Below are 18,160 nucleotides of genomic sequence, written 5' to 3' on the forward strand. Positions count from 1 at the left end.
TGTATACCATACTAGCCTGTTATTTAACTAAGTTATTTAGGTAGCAGTACTTCTTTACTACCTAGTTACTTATCCTCTCTTACCCTCTATGTCCTCATCTATAAAATGGAGATACCTGCGCCCCCCAGGCTTGTTGTAAGGGTTAAATGGGATTGTGTATATGCATAATCAATATGGTATTGCCCTTATATTGATAAATAACCATAATTTTATTGTCTTTATTCACTGTTGCAACTCTATCTTTTCTCATATTTTAGAACACTCATTTTTCTCTTGTTTCTAAATTATTTTCATTAAAAGGGTGAGTACACCACCTCTCATACCTCTGAGGCAGAACCTCTGCTGTTGCCGCTCTCTTGGGTAGTCTCAGCAACATAGACTCCTCACAGGGCCAGAAATCAGGGATGCTGATGTTACAAGCATTTGCCTATGATATGCCACAGCCAAAACAAGATGCCAACCCATTTCTTGGGTCACCTATAGGTCAGTATTCCACTAGTTCCATCCAACATGCACCATTAAGTCCATTTAACTGGCAACTTCAGCATAGATTTAAGTGTATATTTGCACTGATATACCTCAGTGATTTACTAAGGCTGTCCATTTTCCTCAGCATATATATAGAGAGATGGCACATGCCAATGTAACCTCCATATTTATTTCACATTAAGTACTAAAGATGAGTATTTTCTTAAGTGTTTTTCCAGGCTCAAGATGGCCCCTTAAAAATGATTGACTTTCAGCTGTCAAGACTGGGAATGAATTGGTTATGCTGAATTCACACTTGTCAATTGACAGTATTAATTGAATTGGGTATGGTGAATTCACACTTGTTAACTGACAATATTAATAATGGACATTTATGTTCTATGCTTTACTTACATTTATATTTATCCTCTAAATCCTCACAACAATCCTAGGTAGTAGACACTACTATCATCTCCATTTTACTGACAAGAGAACTGAAGCAAAGACAGGTTAAGCAACTCACCCAGGGTCACACAGCTGGGATTTGAAACTTGTCCTCTGTGACATCATACTGCCTCTGAAAGATATCAGGAAAAAAACATGAAAAATCAGCTAAAGTGTATGACGATGCCATTGACTCCTCCTGGTAATAGTCATGGACTATTTACTGAGCACATCCATTCTGCCAGGTGCTGGCTGTTTACCATTATTTCTGGTTAATTTTGCATTAAATCCTGGCCCTGATCATTGAGTAGACTGAGTACTGTGCAGAACTACACAATGCAACACCTGTGTCAGTGCATCCTTCCATGAGATCCCTCTGCTGGTAGTTTCATGGAATTTTGCTTTTGCTAAACTATGCTGAGACACTATCACATCCCCACCCCTGGCCCCCACCAACCTGCCTAGAATTCCTGAGAGTATATAAGCTCAGGGTCAGACATGCCTGTCCAAACCTCTGATTTCTTACAAAATTATTGGAACAACGTTGGAACAAATTTTAATTAACAGAAAATTATAATACATAGTAATTCATTATAGCCAATCTATAATGGGAACATTATGATGAGGCCTGGAGAATCATTCCTTCCTAACTAAAGATTACTTCTTTAATGTGAATAGAAAATTAGATCCACAGAATTCAGTGTCTCTCTCCCCTGAACACTGAATTAAACACCTTCTGAATTACACCACCTTCTGTATCTTTGAAAAAATCTCCATTCTGTGAAGGCCTTTACTGGCCTCACAATGACTTAAGGTAGGGGAGTCTTCTCAGTTGTGTTGCATCTTTTCTGACATAGCCACATGGAAATTTCCATTCATTCATTCAGTCAGCAATTATTGAGAATCTTCCAGGACCTGTGCTAGTGCTGGTGGCGGTCTCTGCCCTTGAGGAGCTTACAGTCTATTGGATGATAAAGACTTTAAACATTATGAAGAAGTATAAAATGTGGTCATTGCTTTCAGTAATTCCAGGAGCCACAGCAAATCCTATCCTTGTTGTTACTGTCACCATTCTTGACTTCAGAGATTATTTTAAGTTCCTCTATCCTCCCCCTATGTCTCATATTTTCTTTTTCTAGAACTACTGCAAATTTTCCATTTGCACTCAGACCCACTTAGGAAGCGTAGAGTATACCAGAAGGCTCCCTTGCCCTTGACTTCCTGTTGGGTTTAGCCAAAGGGGAGCACTAACCAGATTTTGAAAAAGAAGAAGAGAGAAAGTGAGATTTGTATATTTTTCACCAACTCTCTCCCTCAGCATCATTGTGGGGTGGCAAAACCCCTCAACTGAAGACCACAGCTTCTGTCAGGCAACCCTCTCCACACAGGTCTCTTTCCCTAACTGCCTCCACTTTTTCTCCCTCACCCCACTCCAGATTCTGGTAACACTACAGGGCCCCAGCGATTATACTATCTCCACACCTTTGTAACTAGTCCTTTAGTGAACTCCCCTCAAATTACCCACTATGAATGTGCCATCTTTTTCTTGCAAGGACTCTGACTGAAACAGTGCTATGAATGTCTCCTTCAGTATGGTTTTTTCCTGTGCAGAGAATTATTTTTGACATTTCCTGAAGTATTTTGACCCAAGCAGTTCAGTAAACCTTTATGCTTCACTATTCAAAATGCTGAAGATAGAAAGATAACTGGGACAATGGTTTTGCCCTGAAGGAACCTGGTCTAATGATACAAACAGATGCATAAATAGGGTGTCCCAAACTTTATTCTCCAAGCTAAAACAATTTTTTTTAAAAAAGGAGTTGCTATAAATAATTACACGAGGACAATAAACATAAACTGTCACAGTCCCAAGTTCATCCTACACATAAAGAGATCATTGCCTTAAACTATAATGAGCATATGCAGAGTGTGAACAAGCTACCACAGGTGAACAAAGCCGAGCCACCTAACTCAAGCTTTGAAGAGGGGTCAACGGGAGGCTTCTTGAAGGAGTCTTGAATCTGACCTGCCCCCGGAGATTCCACCTCTCTGTAGCACCCCTGTGTCACATCATCTCCTTTGCTAGAGACTCACCTTGGCCACAGCTAACAGATTGAGAAATCAGGGCTAAGTACATCCTTACCTTAGCAAGAAATAAAAGATTCACTCTCTGACTTCAGAAATAAAAACTGGGACTTCCCTGGTGGCGCAGTGATTAGATCCCGCCTGCCAATGCAGGGGACAAGGGTTTGATCCCTGGTCCAGGAAGATATCACACACCTCAGAGCAACTAAGCCCATGCACCACAACTACTGAGCCTGTGCTCTAGAGCCCGCAAGCCACAACTACTGAGCCCACATGCCACAACTACTGAAGCCCATGTGCCTAGAGCCTGTGCTCTGCAACAAGAGAAGTCACTGCAATGAGAAGCCGGCTCACTGCAACGAAGATTAGGCCCCGCTCACCACAACTAGAGAAAGCCTGTGCACAGCAATGAAGACCCAACGCAGCCAAAAAAAAAAAAATTAAATTAAAAGAAAAAAGAGCTACCCACCACAGCAACAGCCAGCTCTACCCACCACCAGTCCCTCTCATCAGGAAACCTGCAAATGCCTCTTAGATAGCCTCATCCACCAGAGGGCAGACAGCAGAAGCAAGAAGAACTACAATCCGGCAGCCTGTGGAACAAAACCCATATTCACAGAAAGACAGACAAGATGAAAAGGCAGAGGGCTATGTACCAGATGAAGGAACAAGATAAAACCCCAGAAAAACAACTAAATAAAGTGGAGATAGGCAACCTTCCATAAAAAGAATTCAGAATAATGATAGTGAAGATGATCCACGACCTCGGAAAAAGATTGAAGGCAAAGATTGAGAAGATGCAAGAAATGTTTAACAAAGATCTAGAAGAATTAAAGAACAATCAAACAGAGATGAACTATACAATAACTGAAATGAAAAATACACTAGAAGGAATCAATAGCAGAATAACTGAGGCGGAAGAATGAATAAGTGACCTGGATGACAGAATGGTGGAATTCACTGTTGCAGAACAGAATAAAGAAAAAAGAACAAAAAGAAATGAAGACAGCATAAGAGGCCTCTGGGACAACATTAAACGCAACAACATTCTCATTATAGGGGTCCCAGAAGGAGAAGAGAGAGAGAAAAGACCTGAGAAAATATTTGAAGCGATTATACTCGAAAACTTACCTGACATGGGAAAGGAAATAGCCACCAAAGTCCAGGAAGCACAGAGAGTCCCATACAGGATAAACCCAAGGAGAAACACACCAAGACACATAGTAATCAAATTGGCAAAAATTAGAGACAAAGAAAAATTATTGAAAGCAGCAAGGGAAAAACAACAAAAAACATACAAGGGAACTCCCGTAAGGTTAACAGCTGATTTCTCAGCAGAAACTCTACAAGCCAGATGGGAGTAGCATGATATACCTAAAGTGATGAAAGGGTAGAACCTACAACCAAGATTACTCTACCTGGCAAGGATCTTATTCAGATTCAACGGAGAAATCAAAAGCTTTACAGACAAGCAAAAGCTAAGAGAATTCAGCACCACGAAACCAGCTCTACAACAAATGCTAAAAGAACTTCTCTAAGTGGGAAACACAAGAGAAGAAAAGGACCTACAAAAACAAACCCAAAACAATTAAGAAAATGGTAATGGGAACCTACATATCGATAACTACCCTAAAGGTGAATGGATTAAATGCTCCAACCAAAAGACACAGGCTTGCTGAATGGATACAAAAACAAGACCCATATATATGCTGTCTACAAGAGACCCACTTCAGACCTAGGGACACATTCAGACTGAAAGTGAGGGGATGGAAAAAGATATTCTATGCAAATGGAAATCAAAAGAAAGCTGGAATAGCAATACTCATATCAGATAAAATAAACATTAAAATAAAGAATGTTACAAGAGACAAGGAAGGACACAACATAATGATCAAGGGATCAATCCAAGAAGAAGATATTACAACTATAAATATATATGCACCCAACATAGGAGTACCTCAATACATAAGGCAACTGCTAACAGCTATAAAAGAGGAAATCAACAGTAACACTTTAATAGTGGGGGACTTTAACAACTCACTTACACCAATGGACAGATCATCCAAAATGAAAATAAATAAGGAAACAGAAGCTTTAAATGACACAATAGACCAGATAGGTTTCATTGATATTTATAGGACATTGCATCCGTAAACAGCAGATTACACTTTCTTCTCAAGTGCGCACGGAACATTCTCCAGGATAGATCACATCTTGGGTCACAAATCAAGCCTCAGTAAATTTAAGAAAATTGAAATCATATCAAGCATCTTTTCTGACCACAATGCTATGAGATTAGAAATGAATTACAGGCAAAAAAACATAAAAAACACAAACACATGGAGGCCAAACGATGTTACTAAATAACCAAGAGATCACTGAAGAAATCAAAGAGGAAATCAAAAAATACCTAGAGACAAATGACAATGAAAACATGAGGATCCAAAACCTCTGGGATGCAGCAAAAGCAGTTCTAAGAGGGAAGTTTATAGCTATACAAGCCTAGCTCAAGAAACAAGAAAAATCCCAAATAAACAAGCTAACCTTACACCGAAAGGAACTAGAGAAAGAAGAACAAACAAAACCCAAAGTTAGCAGAAGGAAAGAAATCATAAAGATCAGAGCAGAAATAAATGAAATAGAAACAAAGAAAACAATAGCAAAGATCAATAAAACTAAAAGCTGGTTCTTTGAGAAGATAAACAAAATTGATAAACCATTAGCCACACTCATCAAGAAGAAGAGGGAGAGGACTCAAATCAATAAAATTAGAAATGAAAAAAGAGAAGTTACAACAGACACTGCAGAAATACAAAGCATCCTAAAAGACTACTACAAGCAACCCTATGTCAATAAAATGGACAACCCAGAAGAAATGGACAAATTCTTAGAAAGGTATAACCTTCCAAGACTGAACCAGGAAGAAAGAGAAAATATGAACAGACCAATCACGAGTAATGAAATTGAAACTGTGATTAAAAATCTTCCAACAAACAGAAGTCCAGGACCAGATGGCTTCACAGGTGAATTCTATCAAACATTTAGAGAAGAGCTAACACCCATCCTTCTCAAACTCTTCCAAAAAATTGCAGAGGAAGGAACACTCCCAAACTCAGTCTATGAGGTCACCATCACCCTGATACCAAAACCAAACAAAGATACTACAAAAAAAGAAAATTACTGACCAATATCACTGATGAATATAGATGCAAAAATCCTCAACAAAATACCAGCAAACAGAATCCAACAACACATTAAAAGGATCATACATCATGATCAAGCGGGATTTATCCCAGTGATGTAAGGATTCTTCAATATACCCAAATCAATCAGTGTGATACACCATATTAACAAATTGAAGAAGAAAAACCATATGATCTTCTCAACAGATGCAGAAAAATCTTTTGACAAATTCAACACCTATTTGTGATTAAAAAAAAAAACTCTCCAGAAAGTGGGCATAGAGGGAACCTACCTCAACATAATAAAGGCCATATATGACAAACCCACAGCAAAGATCATTCATAATGGTGGAAAACCGAAAGCATTTCCTCTAAGATCAGGAACAAGACAAGGATGTCCACTCTCACCACTATTATTCAAAATAGTTTTGGAAGTCCTAGCCACGGCAATCAGAGAAGAAAAAAAAATAAAAGGAATACAAATTGGAAAAGAAAAAGTAAAACTGTCACTGTTTGCAGATGACATGGCACTATACATAGAGAGTCCTAAAGATGACACCAGAAAACTACTAGAGCTAATGAATGAATTTGGTAAAGTTGCAGGATACAAAATTAATGCACAGAAATCTCTTGCATTCCTATACACTAATGATGAACAATCTGAAAGAGAAATGCAGGAAACACTCCCATTTACCATTGCAACAAAAAGAATAAAATACCTAGGAATAAACCTACCTAGGGAGGCAAAAGACCTGTATGCAGAAAACTATAAGACACTGATGAAAGAAATTAAAGATGATACCAACAGATGGAGAGATATACCATGTTCTTGGATTGGAAGAATCAATATTGTGATATACTACCCAAAGCAATCTACAGATTCAATGCAATCCCTATCAAATGACCAATGGCATTTTTATGGAACTAGAACAAAAAATCTTAAAATTTGTATGGAGACACAAAAGACCTCAATTACCCAAAGCAGTCTTGAGGGAAAAAAACAGAGCTGGAGGAGTCAGACTCCCTGACTTCAAACTATACTACAAAGCTACAGTAATCAAGACAATATTACAAAAAGAGAAAATCAGAAACATAGATCAATGGAACAAGATAGAAATCCCAGAGATAAACCCACACACCTATGGTCAATTAATCTATGACAAAGGAGGCAAGGATATACAATGGAGAAAAGACAGTCTCTTCAATAAGTGGTGCTGGGAAAACTGGACAGCTACATGTAAAAGAATGAAATTAGAACATTCCCTAACACCATACACAAAAGTAAACTCAAAATGGATTCGAGACCTAAATGTAAGGCCAGACACTATAAAACTCTTAGAGGAAAACATAGGAAGAACACTCTAGGACATAAATCACAGCAAGATCTTTTTTGATCCACCTCCTAGAGTAATGGAAATAAAAACAAAAATAAACGAATGGGACCTAATGAAACTTCAAAGCTTTTGCACAGCAAAGGAAACCATAAACAACCCTCAGAATGGGAGAAAATATCTGCAAACAAATCGACGGACAAAGAATTAATGTTCAAAATATATAAACAGCTCATGCAGCTCAATATTAAAAAAAAACAAACAACCCAATCCAAAAATGGGCAGAAGACCTAAATAGACATTTCTCCAAAGAAGATATACAGATAGCCAAGAAGCACAGGAAAAGCTGCTCAACATCACTAATTATTAGAGAAATGCAAATCAAAACTACAATGAGGTATCACCTCACACCAGTTAGAATGGGCATCATCAGAAAATCTAGAAATGACAAATGCTGGAGAGGGTGTGGAGAAAAGGGAACCCTCTTGCACTGTTGGTGAGAATGTAAATTGATACAGCCACTATGGAGAACAGTATGGAGGTTCCTTAAAAAACTAAAAATAGAATTACCCTATGACCCAGCAATCCCACTACTGGGCATATACCCAGAGAAAACCATAATTCAAAAAGACACATGCACCCCAATGTTCATTGCAGCACTATTTACAATAGCCAGGTCATGGAAGCAACCTAAATGCCCATCAACAGACGAATGGATAAAGAAGATGTGGTACTTATATACGATGGAATATTACTCAGCCATAAAAAGGAACGAAATTGGGTCTTTGTAGAGACATGGATCGATCTAGAGACTGTCATACAGAGTGAAGTAAGTCAGAAAGAGAAAAACAAATATCATATATTAACGCATATATGTGGAATCTAGAAAAATGGTACAGATGAACCGGTTTGCAGAGCAGAAATTGAGACACTGATGTAGAGAACAAACGTATGGACACCAAGGGGGGAAAGCGGTAGTGGGTGGGGGTGGTGGGATGAACTGGGAGATTGGAATTGACATGTATACACTGATGTGTATAAAATGGATGACTAATAAGCACCTGCTCTATAAAAAGAAAAGAAAAGAAAAATAAATAAATAAATAAGAAAGAAAAACTTTTTATAAAGTACGTAGGTAAATATTCACATCATGACAAACATTTGTAGCTTGTAAATATACCTTAGTCCACAAATTATAGAGTGAAAGAATTATTACTTTTAAATTTTTCTTAATTCCACTAGATGGTGGGTATATTATTTGAATCAACTCGGGCCCCCCAACTCAGGATTTTGAGATGTGTGTCTGTGGGTACTGGGGTGAAGCTCCATAGTACTAAGGGTACAGAGATATCTGGTCCTTGATGCTGTCACCCATTCATCGTTGAGTGGTGTTTGGGCCCCAAAAGTCACCCCTAATTTCTCTTCATTCCTACCCGCAAAACCTCGTCATGTACTCTCTCTCAGTCTGTGAACTATGTTTCCTCCCCTCTGTGATATGTGAGGATTATCTGGGGCTGGACAAGGGGGAGGACAGGCAAGGCACAAGCCTCCTTCTCTGGATCTCTCTGGCTTTGAGGTACTGGCAACTCCTATCACAACCAGGGGAATCTTCATCACACCTGGTGCACTCTTACTTCCTTTGTATTCTTCCAAATCTCTGTCTTCTGCATCTGGGCCTATGAGATTGAATCTCAAGACTCAAGGTTTTTTCCCTTGTTTTCATGATCTGCTTCGTCATTCTTCAATGAGCCAATCAAGACAGACTGATCAGCTGTCCAAAGGAAGAGAGGGTAGCAGTCACAGGTAATAACTGGTGGGGAAAAGAGGTGAGGCATCCATTAATATTTATAACATTTTCCCACCCCAGATTTGTTAAGTGTGATTCCATATGCCCAAGAACTGGAGATATAGAGATGAATATGAGAAAGTGCTTGCGCTCTGGAAGTTCAGAGCCTATAAGGAATTGTAGAATCAAACAAACTATCAACATAATAAGTAATTTTGGAGAAATGAACTTTCCAGAAGACTGAAAAACTGGATAAAAAATATATATATTATTCATGGATACATGGACATTAACTCCGATTTCTCCCTGCTGTTCTGTTCAAGGATCAGGAATGTTATAGACAGTCCTTGAAACTAAAGCATACGGATTGCCAGAGTAAGTCTTGTCCTAAACAGTTCAAAAATTGCTGAGTGCCCATCACATGCTTGGTCAATTATTGGTGTAGCAGTAATTGAGTAATTTCTGGATTTGATAATACTCTATCATGAATGGTGTCACCAGCAGTTCTCAAACTTGGTGATTTACAGTCTTGTTGGCCCGGAATAAGCATGTTCTAGATGAGGTGCATCCTGACATTTGCTGAGGAGCAGGGATTCTGAATAATCACTTCAGGATATACACTCCACTCCCAAAATCTTCAAATAGTAGTTCACTTACAAAAGAATAGAGCTGGGAAGGCAACCTGAAGATCTCTGCTGAATTTATTAATAATGAAACTACCGCCAATACATATAGGCAATGTTCCTCAGTCTACTGGTAGGGAGGTATCTTAACTCATACCTAGCTCCCTGGGAGGTCCGCTTCTTTTAGGAGTTCATTTCTAAACTTGACACAAAAGGAAAAGTTGCTGATATACAGTCATTTTCCTTTCTCTCAGGAAAATTATTAAGGACTAATATTATTATGACAGGTTTGGAAGATTTCAACATACTCCAGGCTGTAGCAATTTGACACGAAACCTCAGAAGTGCACAAGTGGAGATTTGGTTACATTTTCAGATAGAAAACTTCTATTACCCAGGCAATCTTTAGGATTAAGTGCAATCTTTAGGATTAAGTGCAGTATAGTCACCTATTTATATACATAGATAGAATCTGCTCTCAGTCATAAAATGACAGAGGCAGCTTATCACCCACATAATCCCACCGCATCAGTGAACTAGAAGTCTTAGAAACTTCTGCCCTTCAGACCCAAATATCTGAACATAAACTCTAAGGAGACAGTACCTTAGATTTAGAGCTCCGGTTTGATTTAACCTTAATTCTTTTTATAAAAGAAAATCTTTTTCCCCCCAAAGAGCTTCACTAGCTATCTTGCTAACTAAGAAATCTTACTGACAGTTACAGAACAACCAATGGGAGAGTAGCCATGAAGGAACTGACACAATTGAACCCCTGTTATCTTTGCTGACAAACAAAATTCTAGAAAGGATGCCCTTGCCTTTGAATGGTTACAATTAATCTGCAAGCCTCCAGGGTGGAGGAACTGAAAGGTATTTGCAACTATTGCAAAGAAACAGAAAATAACTGGCTGTTCCCTTATTCCCCCTCTGGCTCACTCTGTCAATTTTCACTACCTAAGCAAAAGGTATTCTGAATACTGAGAGGCTTTATCTCATGGGGATGAGTTAAAACTTTCTGATACTGTTATGAAAATATCTATTATTGAATTTTCATAAGTTTGAAATAAGTAGGATCAGTCTAAATGTACTGTTCTGTTTTCTGAGTTGGTCCCTAGCATTCTTATCAGCCAAAAACTTGGTGGGGGTACTTGGATTTTATCCACATACATAAACAGATTTTTAAATATAGAACACAAAAAGAATCAGAGTCCTAAAAAAAGGTCTGTGGTCATCAAACCATTGAGGCATCTGCTTATTAGTAAAAGTGCCATGCGCAGCTGGAAACATTCTCTGGAAGTCAACCCCAGGATAATGGAAAGATAAAAGCAAATGATAGGTAGCAGAAGCTTTGGAAGAAATGTAAAAGAGAATTTTTTTTCATGTGAAATATTGGTGGAATAAACTCAGCATCAACCTTTGATAGTAAAAACTCTTAGCAAAGTATAAAGACACAGGGAATTCCTTTATGTGGCAAAGGTACCCATCTACTAAACACCTACTACAAACTGAATAGTAATATGTAGAGGAATCCTTTTTGTGTCAGTAAGAAGGTAAGAAGCCTGCTGTCATGCTTAACAAATTCAAATGGAAGCTGCTGGGTAGTGCAGAAAGAAGAAACAAAGGGAAAGAGGGAAAGAAGATTGGGAAAAAAGAAGAAAGCAAGAGGGAGAAAGAGAGGTCAAGGGAAGGAGGAAGGAAAGAAGGAAAGAAAGAATACAAGGATTGGAGGAAAATAACAGCATTATTTTTTGCAAACAGTGTGTAATTTTCTATGCAGAAAATTCAGGAGACTCTGCAGACCAAAACTTAGAAACAAAGAGCAAGTTCAGAATGTTTGCTGAACATAAAATCAATACAAAAAAGTCAATTACATTCCTGCATACAAATCACAAGCAATTAGAAAATGCAATTTTTTAAAGATACCATTTAAATGACAAAGTAATCTATAAGATACTTAGAAATAAATCTAGCAAAAGATGTCAGAATTTTATTGAGAAAAGTACAAAATTCTAAGGAAGGACTTAAAATTTAAGTATTTATGGATGGTAAGAATCAAATCTTAAAGATGTCACGTTTTGGGCTTCCCTGGTGGCATAGTGGTTGAGAGTCCGCCTGCCGATGCAGGGGACGCGGCTTCATGCCCCGGTCCGGGAAGATCCCACATGACGCGGAGCGGCTGGGCGCGTGAGCCATGGCCGCTGAGCCTGTGCGTCCGGAGCCTGTGCTCCGCAACGGAAGAGGTCACAACAGTGAGAGGCCCGCGTACCGCACAAAAAAAAAAAAAAAAAGATGCCACGTATTACCAGATTAATCTATAAATTAAATGTAATTTCAGACAAAATCTAACAGGCTTTTTCATGCAACTTGACAAGGTGCTTCTAAAATTTATATGGAGGCAACCAGACAATTATAAGCAAAAAGACAATTCTGAGGGAAAAGGACAATGTAGGTGACTTACTATATCATATATAAAGATGTTATGCAAGGATAGTAATTAAGAAATTATAGTATTTGCCAAGAACAGACAATCAGAAGAGTAGAACAAAGTAGAGAGCCCAGAAACTAATTCTTGCTTAAATGGACCTAAATTTACATAATATAACAGAGATGAAGTCACGAATCAAGGTGGATGGACTCTTCAATAAATGATGCTGGAACAGCAAGTTAACCAGGTGGACACTAAGTGGTCAACAATGTCCAATTTTCCTCTCTTACTAGACACACTGAAGTCAACACTTCCACACTACCTTGCTGCTGGTCAGGCCACGTGACAGGCTATGACAACGACCTATGTGCAGAAATGATATGAGCAGGAGTGGGAGCTCCCTGCACTCCCTTCCTACAACGCTAACAGAGGAAGCTGTATATTCTGAAAAAAATGGCAGAGCTATTTCCGCCTGGGTCTTTGAGAGACCTGTGGAGCAAAGAACCAACTGTGCTCACCCCACCCCAGAATGGCCACCAGTGTTGCACACTTATAAGAAAGCAACAAATATTTGTTGTGTTAAGCCATTAAGATTTAGAGCTTAGTTTGTTACAGCAACATAACTAGCTTATCCTGATAGTGCAGTTATCCTATGTGCCAACTAAAGAACATCACTCGCCATCCAACTCTACAAGGATTAGGTCATTAGCCACAGCAGTATCTATCTGACTTCAACACACCCGAAAGGAGTTCAGGTGGAGATCAGGACTGAGGCATTCTGGGAAAAACTGGCAAAACAAGCCTTCAGATAGTTTGATATATTCAGGAGAAAATTTTATGAACCTAATTTCTTGCATCTTCTCATACCCAAAAAAAGCACTAAAATCATTAATGGAGACATCTGCTCCTCATGAGTAGCAGCAACCCTCCACCAAGATGCGTGCTGGATTGCACATACCCCTTCACCACAATCATATGTATGCTGACCTTCGCCCCTACCTCTTTGGAGCAGTTCCTCAGAGCTATCTGAGAGGCTGTCTCCCAGGCTACAGTCCACAGTAAGTCCCCAAATAAAGTTGAACTCACAGTTCTCTCATTGTGCAGTTATTTTCAGTCGACATATGGAAAAAAATAAATAAAACTAGATCCCTACCTCAGGCCACAAGTGGATTTTAATTTAATTTAGACCTAAATATGAAAAAGAAAAACTTTAAAATTTTTTAGAAGAAAATATAAAAGCGTGCCTTTCTGACCATAGGGCATAGAAATGTTCTTAAATAAAATACAACAAAACTCAAACCATAAAAAATAAATTGATAAATTTGAGTACATTAAAATTTTAAAACTTCACCACAACAAAAGACACTATAAACAGAGTAAAGAAACAAATTCAATTTGGAGAAGTTATTTGCGACCACATAACCAAAAAAGATTAGTATCTAGTTTACATAGAAATCTATAAAATGATAATATATCACACCCTGAATAAAGAATAGAAATAAATATTCATATTCTAATAAATATAATTTAAAAGTATACACATTATAGGGCTTCCCTGGTGGCTCAGTGGTTGGGGGTCCGCCTGCCGATGCAGGGGACACGGGTTCGTGCCCTGGTCCGGGAGGATCCCACATGCCGTGGAGCGGCTGGGCCCGTGAGCCATGCCTGCTGGGCCTGCGCGTACAGAGCCTGTGCTCCGCAACGGGAGAGGCCGCGGCGGTGAGAGGCCCGTGTACCGCAAAAAAAAAAAACAACAAAAAAAAACTGTGGCTCTACTGTTTGTTAAATGGGTGACTTTAGACAATTTGTTTAACCTTTGTGTGTCTCAGTTTCCTCAAGAATCAAGTACAGATAATATTTTCTTCCAGTGTTCCAATGAGGGTTTAATGTGATAATGTTTGGTTAAATTCTTAGCATAGCACCTAGTACAATGAGATGCTATCAGGAAATGTTAGTTTAATCTAACCCATAGGGCAGTTCTCCAGGCCTTCTGGTCATTTTGATGGCCTTTCTATGGGGGCCCATTACAGCATTTCTTCTTAATGTTTACCTGTAGTCTCTAATTTTTCAATGATAAACACATATGACTTTCATAATAGAATTAAATAAAGCCTTTTTTATAATGATGACTTTTTGGTAGGCATAAACAAGCTTATTTTAAAATTTATGCAGAAAGGCAAAGAACTTAAAGTTGGTAAAACAATTTTGGAAAATAACAATAAAGTTGGAAGAATCACTCTATTTAGGCTAGAATGTCAAGGCTTACTCCACAGCTACAATTATTAAGAGAGTGTGATATCTGGCAGAGGACTAGACACATAGATCAATGGAACAGAACCGAAAACCCAGAAATAGACCTACAGCGAGAGAAAGAGAGAGATTGACTGATTAATTTTTAAAATTGGTTCACATAGTTGTGAGGGGCTAGAAAATTCAAAATCTTGCAGAGCAGGCCAAGCTAGGCTGGAGAACCAGTGAAGAGTTGATTTTGCAGTCTTGAATCTGAAAGCAGTAAATCTAGAGGCAGAATTCCTTCCTCCCTGGGGAAATCTAAGACTTTTCTTTTAAGACTTTCAACTGATTGAATGAAGTCCATCCACATTATGCAAGGAAATCTGCTTTACTCAAAGTCTACTGTGTAAATGTTAATCGCATCTAGAAAAATACCTTCACAGCAATATCAGACTGGTGTTTGGTGGAGGGAGGGGGAGTGGGGTTTGGTTTTTGTTTGGTTTTTTGAGGGATAAATGATTTCTTTGGATTTACATTCCCCTATGAAATACAAATGATGATTCAGTGAGTCCATGTATGAGAAAAGACCCTCTTAATGACACCATCTTTTATAAACACTAATTATTTTTCCCATGTCTGGATTTCCTGGAAGTCACATCACTCACAATGAAGCTTATCTTTCATTTCTGCCATTTTAAAGGCAGGCCTACTTCTAGCCTGAACCAGGAGAAGTACAGAACCCACAATTTGTCCAACACTCTGACAGTGTTTTATTTCAAACTCTGGTCCCTGCCCTGTGATTAGAAAGAAAATTCTGCCAGTTTGCTCCTGACAGCCTCTGCCGTGGGGAAAACTGGTATCAGACGTTCTCTGAAACATACTGCCTTTCATCTAGACTCAGAAGCTAGATGTGCAATTAGTAGAAGGAGGAAGAGGTGGTGGTAGAGGAGGGGGAGGAAGAGGAAAAGGAGGAAGGGAAGGGGGAGGAGAAGACGGAGGTGCATGGCTGTGCATACCAGCCACCCACCTGAGCCCAGCCATCAGCCATGGTTGTTGAGGATGAGACTGCTAAAAAGACCTAAGCAGGATGGGAGAGAACCAAGGTAGTTCCTTCTACAGCATCATGGAGATGGATGACTTCCCAGCTCCCCGATTCATAGACTTCTCTGCTTCCAGCCACCTCACCCGTGCTTCATCTCAGGAGTCATTTTTGCCATCAGGTTAGCTGAGGCTTATGGGCTTCTCCTTGTGGTTCTTCCCACAGTTTCACCTCGGGTCCAGGGATCATTACTGTCTTAAGGTTGGGCTGCTTAGGAAGTATCCATGGGGGTACTGTTGCATAATCCAGCTCCCAAAGGGATTTATCAGGTGCTTTTCAAATACAACATACTCCAGGACATCATTGGCCACATCTTCCTGTCCATACATCAAACAGCCAAACTGATCATAGACAGAGTCTGCTGGATGTGCATGAGGACAGTGACCTGGCCATACATGTTGCCCTGCTTTCACAGACTGCAGCAGTGAATCTGACCCACTGGCTCTGAAGTGGCTCTAAAGATTCTACAAAGTTCTGGCAGATGGGCTTATGTTTGATCCCAGACCACATCCAGAAAACAGTGATTAGTCACCAAGGTGTGAAGCCAGTCATGATCTAAGTCGTTTAGATAAATGTGAGCGGCCATGAAGATATCCTTAGCTTTTTCAGGGAAGTCCTTCGTTTTAAAATTAGCATCATATTCTTTTATCTTCCGAACGGACAATTGCAAGGCAACATTCTTCTTCCATTGCTCAGTGCTCTGTGTCAGGCTTCCTTTGAAAGAAATGACATGAGAGCATCACCCTCAGGAGGAACACAGGCATCGAAGACACCAGCTGTACAGGTCAGATGTGTGAGATGCTCCAAACGTTCCAGAGGCATGACCAGTCCCACTTTCTGGGCATTCTATAAACTCCTTTTCTGATTCATATTTGGGTTCACAAGTAGAGGGTATGAAACGTTTTTTAGTTCTCACTAGAACTACAGCTATGTACTGAGTCACCAGGACTGGCTGCAGAGACCACCATTCTAATGGTCTGGATAAGCAAGACAACCTCCCCCGGCACGGGGGCTGCCATTTTTTTCATGCAAGGGCCTCTGGAATGGGGACTAAGAGTGAAGAGCCTGGGACAGGTGAGAAGGCGCATAGGGTGGAGCTAGCTCCATATGGAATCCAACTGCGTACCATAACCTAGCCAAATTGACACATAAAATTAAACATGACAGTAGCTTTTTCTGATAGCCAAAAAATAGAAACGGATTAGTGACTAAACAAACTTGTATATCAATACCATGGAATATCACTCAGCAATTAAAAAAAAAAAAGAGCAAACCATTGTTGCAGGCAACAACTTGGATGGACCTCAAAGGCACGCTAAGTACAATAAGCCAGCCTCAAAAGGTACTGTATGATTCCATTTTGTCATTTAATTTTAAAATAACAAAATTATGCAGATGAAGAACAGATTGGATTTAGGAATGGGGACAGGGGATAGGTATGGCTATAAAGGGATTGTAGGCAAGACTGATGGAACAGTTCTATATCCTGACTGTGGTGGTGACTACACAAATCTACAAATGTGATGAAACTGCATAGAACTATACACACACACACACACACACACACACACAATTGGTAAAATTTGTGTAACCTCAGTAGATTCTACAAATGACATTTGCCTGGTTGTAATATTATACTATGGTTGCCCTTAAGGAACTGGGTGAAGGATACATGAGACCTCTTTCTATATTACTTTTGCAAATTCCTGTGAATCTACAATTATTTCAAATTAGAAGTTTTAAAAAGTGCGGGGGTTTAATTTGGTTAGGTTGTACCCAACCAAATTAATTATTCACAGCTATCTGTGACCTGCTCACTGTACATCAACTATATTATATAGACTTTCTGTTGGTAATTCTGTGCTCCGTTTTTAAAATCCATGAGCCTCTGAATGTTTCTCCGAAACCTGTAAAAGATTAATTATGGTCAGCCCTATTGGCAGACACCAAAAGAAGCTTGTAGCCGTCGATCTCTGCTACACAATTTATTTCTTTATGGATGCTTCTCTTCTTTTACCCATAATTTCCTACTCGTGGAGGGAGGGAGGCAGGGAGTTTTCTTTGGCTGACTTGGTGTTTGGCAGCCACTTCATAGTGAAACTGGTCTGTGCTGGGCAACTGAGATGCAAACCAGCAGGTAGAGAGAGAGAACGACAGGTCTGGAAGACAAAGATTCCTGTCCAGATCTACACCTTGCACACAACAAAACCGCAGAAATGACTACTTATAATGTAGTGCAAGGCGGGGAGGGGCATAGTTTTTCCATCAGTAAAACTTTGATGCCAAGGGGGCCATGTGCCCAACGCAGAAGGCAGAGGGATGGTGATAAAAGGAGCCATCTAAAATTAAATTGTGATTGAGCACCAGGATCGAACGACAAGATAAATTTCAAACGGTAATAAAAGTTTGCAAAGTCCTAGGTGAGTTTTCTGAAAATGTCAATTGATATGCATTTACACATCTTACATCTATATGATTGCCCAATC

The 18,160-nt window shown here is 39.4% G+C and overlaps 1 pseudogene across 1 annotated transcript; it reads right to left on the reverse strand.

Moving 5' to 3' along the window:
- Window positions 1-15,791: 15,791 nt before the first annotated feature.
- LOC309971133 (large ribosomal subunit protein mL45-like) lies at window positions 15,792-16,762 on the reverse strand (annotated as a pseudogene). The gene has a single exon. The product of its transcript is annotated as a large ribosomal subunit protein mL45-like (transcript).
- Between the last annotated feature and the right edge of the window lie 1,398 nt (window positions 16,763-18,160).

Source organism: Leucopleurus acutus (genome assembly GCF_964270905.1).
Source record: "Leucopleurus acutus genome assembly, chromosome: 14".
Classification (NCBI taxonomy): domain Eukaryota; kingdom Metazoa; phylum Chordata; class Mammalia; order Artiodactyla; family Delphinidae; genus Leucopleurus; species Leucopleurus acutus.